This window comes from Tenrec ecaudatus, chromosome 1 (genome assembly GCF_050624435.1).
Source record: "Tenrec ecaudatus isolate mTenEca1 chromosome 1, mTenEca1.hap1, whole genome shotgun sequence".
NCBI lineage: Eukaryota > Metazoa > Chordata > Mammalia > Afrosoricida > Tenrecidae > Tenrec > Tenrec ecaudatus.
In genome coordinates, this window is record NC_134530.1 from 196,979,977 (window position 1) to 196,993,031 (window position 13,055).

Consider the following 13,055-nt stretch of genomic DNA (forward strand, 5'->3'; position numbering starts at 1 on the left):
GACTGGGTCATGAGAGTGGGGGGAGGCAGCATTCAAGAACTCGAGGAATGACGTGTGTTCCGTCGGCGCTGTGCTGCACCCTGGCTGTCTCATTCTTTCCTTGTGACCCTTTTGTGAGGGAATGTCCAACTGTCTACAGATGGGCTTTGGGTCTCCACTCTGACTCCCATCATTTGCATGGATATATTTGCTTGTTATGGGTCTTCTGATGCCTGATTTTGTTGACAACTCATGATCACATAGGCTGGTGTGCTTCTTCCATGTGGGCTTTGTTGCTTCCATGCTAGATGGCTGCTTGCTTAACTTCAAGCCTTTAAGGCCCCAGATGCCATATATTCTAATAGCCAGCCACCATCAGCTTTCTACACCATATTTGCTTATGCACGCATTTTGACTTCAGCAACAATTGTGTCGGGAAGGTGAGCATCACAGAATGCCAGGTTATTAGAACAAAGTGTTCTTGTGTTGAGGAAGTACTTGAGTAGAGACCCAATGCCCATCTGCTACCTTAATACTTAACATTTAAATATATTTACATAGACCTATATTCTTATCACTATATATTAATATATGTACATATGTGCATGCCTATATTTAGACTTCTATAAATGTATTTTGCCTCCCAGTTATTTCCTCTATATATCTTTCTTTCTTCCTGTAACACTATCATGTTAGACCTTCATTCGACTTTCATTGCAAGAAATATAATTATTTTTAATGACAAATATGCTAGCATTGTTTCCATGCTTAAACCCTTCACTAAATTTCAGGTGCCTTTGTATTTCTTATATCGCATTTCTCATCTTTATTGTAATACTCAATGCTCCATAAGGTTTCCAAGGTTGTAATCTTTTCAATCATCTTACATGGATGACAAAGCTGGACATTGAATATGGACGACCAAAGGGAAATCAGTGCATTTGAATGACGACGCTGGTGAAGGATGTTGAAAGTACCATGGACTGCCAGAACCAACAGATCTGCCTTGAAAAAGTACAGCCAGAATGCTTGGAAATGAGAACGAAGAGACCGTCTCACACACTTTGGACATGTTATCAGAAGCGAGCAATCGCTAGAAAAGGACATCATGCTTGATAAAGTAGGGCCGGCAAAAAGGGGAGGGTCCTGCTTAAGATGGATTGAAAAGGTGGCTGCAACAACGGCCTTAAACTTAACAACAAGTGTAAAGAAGGGATAGGACCCGGCAAAGAGTCATCCCATTGTACGTAGGGTCTTGGTGACTTGCAGAGGCCTCCATGGTAAACCACCACCTCCACCACCTCTTACTGAAGCTGACTGCCACATCTTTCTCCTATGGAGTAGCTGGTAAGTTTGGATGACTGACTGTTCCACTAGTAGTCAAATGTTTATAACCATTGTACTACAAGGGCTCCTTTCCATTGTAATATTTTATTTAAAATTTCATCTTCTCCATTAGATTTAAAATTTGTTCAGGGTCTTGTTAGTTATGTTCTTGTGGGCCTGCTCATTGCTATATTAGTAACTTTTGACATATAACAGGTAGTAATAAATACTTGTTCAATGCTCAGTAAGTACTATTGAAGAGATAAGCAACCTACCACTCACTACAAGTCTTCAAAAATCATCAGTTTTCAATACATTAGGAAATATTTTATCTATTCACATTTTTATTTACAATCCTCTTTCTCTTCCTTTGTGCCAACTTAAAAATTTTATCCGTGGCTCTTCATTTACTCATTTATTGGGAAAGGAGGCTCTTTGCCTATTAATTCTTTTTTTAAAATCATTTTATTGGGGGTTCGCCTATTAATTCTTATGTGTTTATGTATGTGAGTCAAGCAATATTGCTTAAAATTTTGTGTTATTTTATAAAGGTTATTGAATATGTTCTGCATGTACATACTCTCTCTTCTTAACTAAGGGGTTCTGGTGGCCTAGTGGGTTACATCACTGCTAACCACAAGGTCCGCCGCTCTAATCCCCCAGCCGCTCTGTGGGAGAAAGATGAGGCTGTCTACATGTGTTAAGATTTAAAGTCTTAGAAATCCAAAGGAGCAGGTCTTCTCTGTCTTACATGGTCACTACGAGACGGAATTGACATGATGGGTGTGTTTATATGAATCTTCATGACTAGATTATAATCACTGCCATAGAGTTGATTCTGACTCATAGTGACCCTATAGAATAGGGGAGAACTGCCTCTGTGGGTTCCTGAGACTGAAGCTTTACAGGAGCAGAAAGTCTCATCTTATTCCCAAAGAGCCTCTAGTGTTTTTGAAGTGCTTGTTAGCAACCCACTATGTAACCACGATGGCATCAGGTTACATATATATATCTATCCTGAAGATCAACAAGCAGAGTAGAACACTTAGTTACTCGTGGTTCTTTTAAATTTATTGAAAAATAAAGCAAACTCCTGCGGTGTTCAAAGTGAACTACATCTATTCATTGTTGTTGTTGTTGCTGTTAGGCGGCATTGAGTCAACTCCAACCCGTAGCACAAAAGAACGAAACACTACATTGCCCTGCACCATCCTCACAATTGTTCCTGTGCCTGTGCAGCCCACTGTGTCGATCCATCCCGTTGAGGGCCTTCCTCTTTTTTTCTGCCCTTCCACTTTACCAAACATGACGTTCTTCTCCAGGCACTGGTCTCTCATGATAATATGTCCAAGTATGTGAGATGAAGTCTTGCCATCCTTGCCACTAAGGAGTACTCTGACCTTTCTTCTTGCAAAACAGATCTGTGTTTTCTTTTAGCAGTCCAAGATACTTTTAATATTCTCCTCTAGCACCAAAGTTCAAATGCATTGATTCTTATTTGGTCTTCCTTATTCAGTGTCCAACTTTCACCTGCATATGATGCCATGGAGAATCCTATGGCTTGGGTCAGGCATGCTTTAGTTCTCTTGCCCTTCAATATTCTAAAGAAGCCCTGTGCAGTAGATCTAGCTAATGCAATGTGTTATTTGATCTCTAGACCGCTGCTTCCATGAGCATTGATTATGGAGCCAAGCAAGATGAAAACCTTGGCAACTTCAACCTTTTCTCCATTTATCATGATGTTACCTATCGGTCCATTTGTGAGGACTTTGGTCTTCCTTACATTGAATTGTAATCCATACCGAAGGAATCCTTGATCTTCATCAGCAAGGGCTTCACTTCTTCCTCACTTTCAGCAAGCAAGGTTGTGTCATCAGCATATCGCAGGTGGTTAATAAGCCTTCCTCCAATCCTGATGCCACCCTTTGCTTCACATAATCCAGCCTTGCTGATTATTTACTCAGCATAGAGGTTGAATGAGTATGGTGAGAGGATTCGAGCCTGACACACACCTTTCCTCATTTTAAACCATGCAGGGGTCCCTTGATCCCCTTATCCTGTTTGCCTCTTGAGCCTTTACAAGTTCCACAGGAGCACAATGATGTGCTCTGGAATTCTCATTCTTATCAAGGTTATCCACAGTTTATTATAGTCTGCACTATCGAATGCCTTTGTATAGTCAATGAAACACAAGTAAACATTTTTCTGATATTCTCTGTTTTGAATCAAGATCCATCTGATATCAACAATGGTATCACTTGTTCCATGTCTTCTTCTGAATCTGGCCTGAACTTCTGGCAGTTGCCTGTCATTGTACAGCTGAAACCATTGTTAGGTGATCATAAGTAACATTTTAACTGTGTGTGATATCAATGATATTGTTCTATAGTTTGAGCATTCGTTTGAGTCACCTTTCTTTGGAATGAGCACAAGTAGGGATCTCTTCCAGTTGGCCAAGTTGCTGTCTTCGAAATTTCCTGGCATAGACTAGTGAGTGCTTCCAGTGCTTCTGCAGCTTTCTGAAACATTTCAGTGGGTACTCCATCAATTCCTGAAGCCTTGTTTTTGGCTAATGCATTCAGTGCAGCTTGAACTTCCTTCTCAGCACCATTGGTTCTTGCTCATATGTTACTTTCTGAAATGGTGGACTGTCAACTAGTTCTTTTTGACACAGCATCTATTCAATAGAAATTAGTTCATCTTAGACATAACAAAATATGATAATTTGTAAGTTATCAAGGGTTTGTGAAGGAAGGAGCGTGGGCGAGGGAGGGGAAAATGAGGAGCTGATACCAAGGGCTCAGGTAGAAAGAAAATGTTTTGAGAATGATGATGGCAACAAATGTACAAATGTGCTTGACAGTGAATGGATGGATGGTGATAAGAGTTGTATGAGCCCTCAATAAGATGATTTTTAAAAGGAAAAAACACGGATAGCTTAAATAACGCAGTATATAGAAATGAGTATAAAAAAGAAATTAGTTCATATTAAAATAAAATTTGTTCTTTGCTTTTTTTCTTACAACATCCCTCGCAGCCCTCCTTTGCTGTTGAGGTTGATACTGACTCACAGCAATCCCTGGTATATCCAAAGGGGGCGCTGCCTGGTGCTGCACCATCTTGAAAATGGTCACTGTGCTGCTTGAACCCACTGTGGCGTCCACTGTGCTCACCCATTTTGTCTAGGGCCTGCCTTCCTCTTTCTCATTGACCCACCACTTTGCCAAGCATGATGTTCTTTTCCAGGTACTGGTCTCTCCTGATAACAAGTCCAAAGTCTGTGAGATGAAGTCTCACCCTCCTTGCTCCCAAGGGGCTTTCTGGCTATCCTTCCTCAAAGACCAATTGGTTCATTCTTCCAACAGGCCTCAAACAAAACAAGGGCAAAACAACTCCCCAAACCCTTGATCTGTAACTGCAGCCAATCTAGCATATGCAAAATATACCGCTGGAATGACCTCGGGCACATCTGTGCATTGGTTCGTTCTGTGTCACTGGTCACGGGCCTCCCTGGCTGTGCCTGAGCAGAGCTCTGCAGCTGCAGTGACAAACACATTCCATTCTCTGCTGGGCTGGTACAGCTGGAATGAGAGAGCTCAGATGAGGGGATGAGACCAATCAAGAGAGACAGCCCGACGACAATGATCCTTTCATGCACTCAGCGACCACAGACCAACAACGGAACTCCAGAATAAGGAATACCCTCATCTTCATAGAACAGTAGATAGCCGCTGCCTTTTACAACAAACAAACAAAATGCGTGGAAGGGACTGTTCTCACCGCTTGCATCTTACTCCCATGAGAATATTTAGATCCTAGGTTCCCAATCCTATTGGCTCTTTCAGAAAAAAGTGTTACTCGGCGTTCTGCTGGCAATGAAAAACATGTCTCAGCGGGCATACTCCAGGATAAAGTGTAGGCATCTGCTTTTGTAAGGCGCCCTGGTTGTGTAGTGGTTATGCGTTGGGCTGCTATACACAAACTAAGCAGTTCAAAACCACCAAGCGTTTCTCGGGAGAAAGACGAGGCTTTCTTCTCCCACAAAGAGTTACGGTCTCAGACACTCACAGGGGCAGTTCTAACCTGTCCTTTAGAGTCGGAATCCGCTTACTAGCAGTGAGTTTGGTTTTGGGGGGGGATCAGTCCAGCGCCCCCAAGGGGATGATATCGTCCACTTTGGGAAACACTGCTTCAATGTTACACACAGAAAAATCCATTCTTACATGCGCTGAAATTAAACTTCAGAGTGTAAGATTTCAGAGCTGCAACAAACCCTGGAGCTACCAGGCACTTGGGGTTTTGCTATTTTTTCCTATCTTGAGCTTTTCTGCATTACCGAGGAGTTACTTTTACTGGTATATTTATATTTTAGAGGAAGTGAATACTAATTTGTGGGCTCTAAGCTTTGGCATATAAAATTTTTATAAGCTTTGGCATATAAAAATACAATCTACTAACACGTTTAGGTCGTTCAGTTTTAGTTTTCAGTTTTTTAAGAAAAAACAAACAAACATGATTATCTCCAGTATATATAGTTTCTCATATACAGTAGGTTCACTTTTGTGTCTATGAAAACCTGCAAGTTTTCTTTTCAAAATTTGATTGTTGTTGAGAATATAAACCATAAACTCAAACTCACTGCCATTGAGTCCATTCTGACTCCCGGCGACACTATAGGACAGGGTTGAACTGCCTCTGCGGGTTTCCGAGACTGCAACTCTTTATGAGAGGAGAAAGCCTCGTCTCCATCTTCATCAATACGAGCCCAGTCGAGGTCTCCAGGGCATGGGTGAACCCCTTAGAAATACAGACTGAAGAGGCCAGCAAGCTGCCTTATGATCTGACCACAGAACAAGCTTTAACAGATCCAGAAGTGAAGAATAAATTGGAAGCATCCATCGAGAACTTGAGACGGGTCACTGACAAAGTCCTGAACTCCATCATTTCTTCCCTATGGATTGAGGGATACAGCGAAAGTACTGAAGAATTCCATCCATGAGACATTCCACGATGCAACAGAAGATGAGCTAGTAAAGATCGCCGGACCCTCCTGTACTATCGCTACCCAAACCCGGCCATCGTGGCCCGGATGGCTTTGCTATCATCGGCATGACAGCAGGCGGCCAGATCACTTCTTTCCAGAGGAGAAATTTGGGATCCATGGCCAAGGTTCTTCAGCACCGGGCCTCCAGCAAACTGTTTGAAGGCGAGAATGAGCGCCTCTCCTCTATGAACAATTACTCAGCAGACACTTACCACGAATTCGGGAAAGAGTTCCAACAAGCATGTAATGTTCCCGAGCCGGAGGAGAAGCTTAATATGGACAAATACACAGACGCGGGGACAGTCAGCGAACCTGTCATTTACATGTCCATCGAAGAACTCATCAGCGCACACTCCCTCCTGTTGGAGCACCAGGATGCAATTGCCCCGGAGAAACATGGCTCCCGTAGTGACCTCTTGGAGTTGCTGGGAGAGGTACCCAATGTGGAAGGTCTTCTTGGTGAAGGGGCAGTTGGCCACACTGACCCTAATAAGGAAAATAGACGAAGTCAGCTCTCCAAGACTAAGATTTCTCTTTCTTTGGCCAGCAAGTATGATAGACAAGATGAGGAAGCCATCGATGGGCAAGACCACCTGATAAAGACCAAGAAGCTGATCATGGATGTGATCCCGAGTCAGCCAGGGAACAAAGTGACAGAAATCCTGAAGACACCAGCAACTCTACAGCAGGAACGAAATCACTCCAAAGACATGTTGAGTGCGCCATTATGGATTCAGAACTCCTGAAGAAATGAAGCACAGCCAGTCCATGATTGAAGATGCACAACTGCCTCTTGACCAGCAGAAGAGGAAAATCCGGAGGAATCTCCGGACATTGGAACAGACTGGACATGTATCATCCAAAAGTAAATACCAAGATATTCTCAGGAGATCGCCAAGGATATTCAGACTCAAAGAATCTACCACAAGCTTCGAAGAGCTGAATTGTCAAAACTTCAGCAAACCTTGAGAGTGCTTAACGAGAAGTCATCCTGTTTTTGGAAAACACATGAATTATTATGACACCTACATAAAGACTTGCTTAGACAACCTAAATGGGAAGAATACTCGGCGATGGATTCAGCTCGGTGGAAAAGGAGAAGGCAAAGGCCCAACGCGCACGAAGCTGATGAAGTACACCGTGGGAGGCTGCAGGAGAAGGGCGTCCTGCTGGGCACAGACGAGGTCCAGACCACCGGTTTAAGAATGTCACATTTGATATCATGTCCACTGAAGGCGTGGGCATCTTCGACATCAGAGCCACGTTCCTGGGGGTTGAGGTGGACCAGGTGCAGCTCAGTATTCAGGATCTACTTCAGATGCCGGGTGAGGGAGTGACTGTAATGAAATGCTTGCTAAGGTTGAAGTGAATGTGAACCTTCTTATCTTCCTGTGCAACAAGAAATTCTATGGAACGCGAAATGCCTGCAAGAATGTTCGTGGATTCTGGATTACCCGGATTGGGGAATGCATTTATTTATTATTTTTGTTTTAAGCATGCTTGAAATCACTGCTTATAAATGTGTGATTTTTTGTAAGACCAAAACTGTTCCAAAGATTGTAGCCCCATACATTTCTGATACTTTGATACGACAGTAGAATGCCACACAAAATGAAGTCATGTAAACACTTCCACACTATACTGTGGCCTAGGTACTCTGATGTAAAACCTCTGAACCTTCTGTGATTCGGTTGATGTCCACAGTAGAAAGAAGGTAGATTTACCTGACTAGGGACAAATGTGTAAACCTATTTTCCTATGAGAGATTTTTAAATACCCCACTGAAATAATGTAATTCTTCATAGATTTCTTTTGCATCTGTGGAGAAATAGAAGCCTAATTATTTGTAAGGAATTTTTTTGGCAGATACTTAGTTCTAAGCTCTGTCTCCTTAGAGTTGTCAATTTTAAAGACAACTTTTGTGCAATTCAAAGCGATGTTTTTTTATAAGTAATCAAAAGTGACGATACAGTAACACTTCCACATGAAAGTATATATTTTATGTGCTTTATTCTTTGTATTCTGATTTATTCAGTGATTATATTCTTCAAGCGAGGCAACCATTCTCACGGTCCTTTTCCCAGTTGTCCTCCCTCATTAACATAAACTAGCTGTCCCTAAGGGCCCTAGCTAATCTTGCAAGTTGTTCCTATCACTTTGATCCTATATAGTAGGGATGCTCACATTTTGTCAGCATGCGGGCTACTTATAAAACGATCAAGTCAAAATGATCTACCAACCACAAAAATGCAAAACATTTATTTATAAATGCATTGAGAATTGTTTATATGTACAGTGTATGTTTATGTACCTTGCATAACCGCATGAGTCCATATTACACAATGAATTATGTACATTTTTGGTCATGACCTGAGTTTACTCTGATGACTTACGCTGAATGGAATGAGCCAGGGATGCATAGTCCGGACAGTAGCTGCTGACAGCCAGCCTCAAGCACACTTCCAAATGATCATCCGTCATGGTGGAACGGTAGTGGGACTGAATGATCTTTACGTGGGAAAAGGCTGACTCACAGCAATAAGTAGAGCCGAAGAAGGCAGTCAAGGAGGTAGCACAGTTTCTCCTGTTTGAGTGCTTTCCCTCTGCAAGTAAGTTCCAGAACTGTTCCTGCGCTCTGGACTTCAGCTGAATGTCGGCTTGTCGTGTCAGAATCTCCTATTCCATAAGAAAGTGATACGTTTTTGTCTTCTTTCTTGGTCCTGCTCCTCCACTCATTTTAATACCCTTTCTTATGTTTAAAAAACCGAGGTCTAAAAACTGGCAATACCTTGTCAGTTTTGCTGCACTGTTTGACACCTAGGATTGCATCTGATTGGCTGCGCTGTATATCAGTTAAGTGATGGGATTGATGATAGGCTTGCGTCTGTTTTTTTAAGGCCATGCCATCTACCCACACTGCATTTGTGATCGACTAGTAGATCGCGATCGACGTATTGAGCACCCCTGCTATATAGGTAGTTTTTAACTGCGCATAATGCTCAAGGAACACATTTCTCTTTTATTAGTGTAGATAAGGCTTTCTAGTCCCATAACGAGTTACAGTTTTGGAACCCCTAGGGGCAGCTCTATAGGGTCCTATAGAGACACTATGAGACACGTTGACTCTCTGGCAGTGGATTTGTTTGTTTGTTTGGCTTGGTTTATTTAGTTTTAAGATGATTTCGGGGGATATTTTTGGTTTCAGGTTTGAAGAGTGTATCAGGACAATCTGTCACAGGAGTTCGTCTAGTCCCCTGAGCTCCAGAAAGTCTGGAGTCGGTGAACAGTTGACATTCTTTTCTGCATTTTCCCACTTCTGATCAGGATTTTTTCCCTATTAAATCGTTTATCAACATCCTCAATAAGGGTAGCTGGGCACCCCCCACTTCCGACCTTAGGGCAAAGGAAACACTTGTTCACCAGCCACTTAGCCACACATCTGGGCGGAAGGATTTTTTTTTTTAAGTTTTCTTGTTTCTTCTTTCTGGAAGCACATCTGGCCACGGGGAGCCGTGTTGTGAGAGTTAATTTGGTTTTGTTTCCCGCACTTGAGCAGCTTGCTTCGGCTCTGCCGAGTGTCCTTTCTGAGAGGAATTCTTTGGAGGCGTCATCTTCCTTTGCTGCTGAAGGAGGCCTGTGAAGTGAGTTTGCACGCTCATCTTCTGGGGGTGAGGACATCGCATCCCTGCTGTGTACACGGGATTGTTTTCCTTGCTAAAATGGCGGTGATGTCACGGAGGCCCTTCCTCCTCGGACTGTCTTTTCCACAACTCAGGCCAGACTAGTGACCAGTGCTGCCGTAACACAGACATTCAAATGCCATTAGTCCAACACAGGGTGCCTTGTGCCTGCGAAGTTCCACTGGAGTTCCTATTTATGGGGCAGTCAAAGGCTCATCCGGCTCTTTGTAAGGGATGTCATTTCTACAGTAAGCAACTTCTCTGATGTTGAGCGACTTCCTGGCATGGTTTCCTCATAAAATCAGTTTGAGTCAGTCTTAATCCTTGCTGTGGAAAACATATCCCGTATAGCTTGCAAAACAGGGCACCTAAGGTCAAAGGTGAAAAGTTAGAAGAAAGTCACCATGACTTCCGGCCAAGATGATGGGATGAAAGATGCAAAGTCCTGCACTGGAAACCTGGGAGCACGAACACGTAAAACAACACTCATCACAAACTGAGCAAAGCGACTCCATTTCGGTAGCACTGATCAACCTGGTGAGAAAGGTGTTATCGTGTAGTGCTGAGGACACCGATTCTGGAGCCAGACTCAAACCGAACCCACTGCCACTCAGTTGGCTCCAACTCATGGGCACTGTACAGGGCAGGGTTGCCCCTGTGAGTCTCCCAGACGTTCAGTCTTGATGGGAGTAGCAAACCCCATCTGTCTCCCACAGAGTGGCTGGTGGTTTCGACCTGCTAACCTTGCAGTTAGCAGCACGGTACACAGCCATGATGCCACCAGGACTTCTTGGAGACAAAACCAAAACCAAAACCAGCCAAAAATAACCCACCTGACTTCCACGGAGTCCAGCTGCCTCACGATGACGTCCCCGTGCATCTCCAAGACTGTAACTGTTGATGGGAATTGAGAACCCAATCTTTCTCCCTCGGGCTGCTGGCAGTTTTAACTGCTGCCCACACAGGGACTGCAGCCCGACTTGTAACCACTGCCCCACCAGGGCTCAACGTGGAGCCCGACGACGCTTGTTCAAATCTCAGCTCTGCCATTTACTGCAATCGTGGGTAAGTTGCTGAAACTCTCTGTGCCCCAGTTTTCCTCATGCATAAAACCAGATGACAGCACACAGAGTGGTTTTGAAGATCGATGCGCTACTGTGGCCGGGAGGAGCTCGGTGGCCTCGTGGGCTATGTGTTGGGCTGCTAACTGCATCGTCCGCAGTTTGAACCCACGGCCCTCTCCGAGGGAGGGAAATGGGACTTCTTGCTTTTGTAAACATTTACAACTGGGCCGACGCCGAGGCCAAGATGGCGACGAAATCCGTCACCTTCCTCAAGAATGCCTGGGCCAAGGCGCCGGTGCTGGTCGTGTCGTTCACCATCGCTGGCCTCGCTGTCACCCTGCCCCTGTGTAGTCCCTACACGAAGTACTCCAGCATGATGAACCAGGCCATGCCCTACAGCTACCCAGTGCCCCTCCGCGACGACGGGAACATGCGGGATGTGCTGAGCCACCCTCAGGACCCGCAGGGCCCCAGCCTGGAGTGGCTGAAGAAACTGTGAGCGCAGGCGCGGCGGGGCCCAATAAAGACCTGGAAACCAAAAAAACCCAAAAAACATATACAACTGTACTCTGTCCTACAGGGTTGCTATGAGCCGGAATTGATTCAATGCCAGTGATCCTGGGCATTAAAAAAAAAGTCATTCTTAGGTTAAAAACGCTGAGTAAGTGTTTGTTAGTGTTTTTCTTAATGGTTAAGACCACTGGAGCTAATGTCATACATCCCAAGTTAAAATCCTGGTTTCAACAGCAGCAGAATGACATGTTATTTAATATCTCAGTGCCCTCACCTGAAAATGACCATAAGAATAGATAAAAGAACTAATTAAATAATAGAAGCGACATGCTTAGAAGATGATGGGATACACTAAGTGCTGAGTAAATAATAATTACGCTTATTATTGTCGTATTAGGGAGACTATATGAACTTGGCGTTGTTTCGTGCCAGTGAGTCAGCACTGACTTAGCAACCCTCTCTATGACGGGACAGAGCCCGGCCCGGCCTGCACAACCCTTCCTATGGTCGAGTCCACTCTCGCTGCCCTCGTGTCAGGTCATCTCTGGGAGGTCTTCAAGCTTTCACTCTGTTTTACTAAGCACGGTGTCTTTCTCCAGGGACCGATTACTCCTGAAACGTGTCCAAAATCAGTGAGATAAAGCCTGTCCATCTTTACTTCCAAGGAGCATTCTGTCTGCACTTCTTCCGAGGCAGATTTGTCTGTTCTTCGGGCAGTTATTTTATATTCTTGGTCCCCAAACAACATCAATTCTTCTTCTCTCTTCCTTCTGAATTGTGCAGCTGTCATATGCATGTGAGGCGATGGAAAATACCAGAGCTTAGGTCAGGTGCACCTTACGCTTCAAAAAGTGACATCTTGGTTTTTTAATGTTTCAAAGACTGTGCTTGTGTTTCCAGAAGTGACAGATTTGTCCAATGCATTATTTGATTTCCAGGCTGCTGCTTCCACAGGCCTGATGGTGGATTCAAGTAACGATAGGTGTTGCTTATTGGTCAGTGACGTTAGGTGTAATCAATAGTGAAGGCTCTAGTCTCTTGTTTTCACCAGTAAGAGCTTTAAAGTCTTACTTTCAGTAAGAAAAGTTGTCGTAGGTTGTCAATGAACCTTCCTCCAGTTTGGTTTTTGTGCTCTTGTACTAGCCCAGGTTTCAGATGTTCTGCTTAGTGTTCAGACTGAATCAGCAAAGTGAAGGTTGCAGCCCGGACACACATCTCTTTTTCATTTTTTTTTTCTAGTCAAGTGCAGCAGTGAGGGGGGGGGTAGACAAATCTCTTTTTCATTTTTTATTATGCAGTTTCCTCTTGTGCTATTTAAATGACTGCTTCTTGGTCTATGTACAGATTCAGCAAAACCACCATTAAGTATTCTGGAATTCCCATTCTTTTTTTAATTAATCATTTTATTGGGGGCGCATACAATTCTTATCATAATCCAAACATACATCC

At 43.7% G+C, this 13,055-nt stretch overlaps 2 pseudogenes; both read left to right on the forward strand.

Moving 5' to 3' along the window:
- The first annotated feature begins 6,028 nt into the window (after positions 1-6,028).
- On the forward strand, positions 6,029-7,843 carry LOC142439247 (ras GTPase-activating-like protein IQGAP2 pseudogene; annotated as a pseudogene).
- Positions 7,844-11,336: 3,493 nt separating this feature from the next.
- On the forward strand, positions 11,337-11,592 carry LOC142437261 (NADH dehydrogenase [ubiquinone] 1 alpha subcomplex subunit 3 pseudogene; annotated as a pseudogene).
- The last annotated feature ends 1,463 nt before the right edge of the window (positions 11,593-13,055 follow it).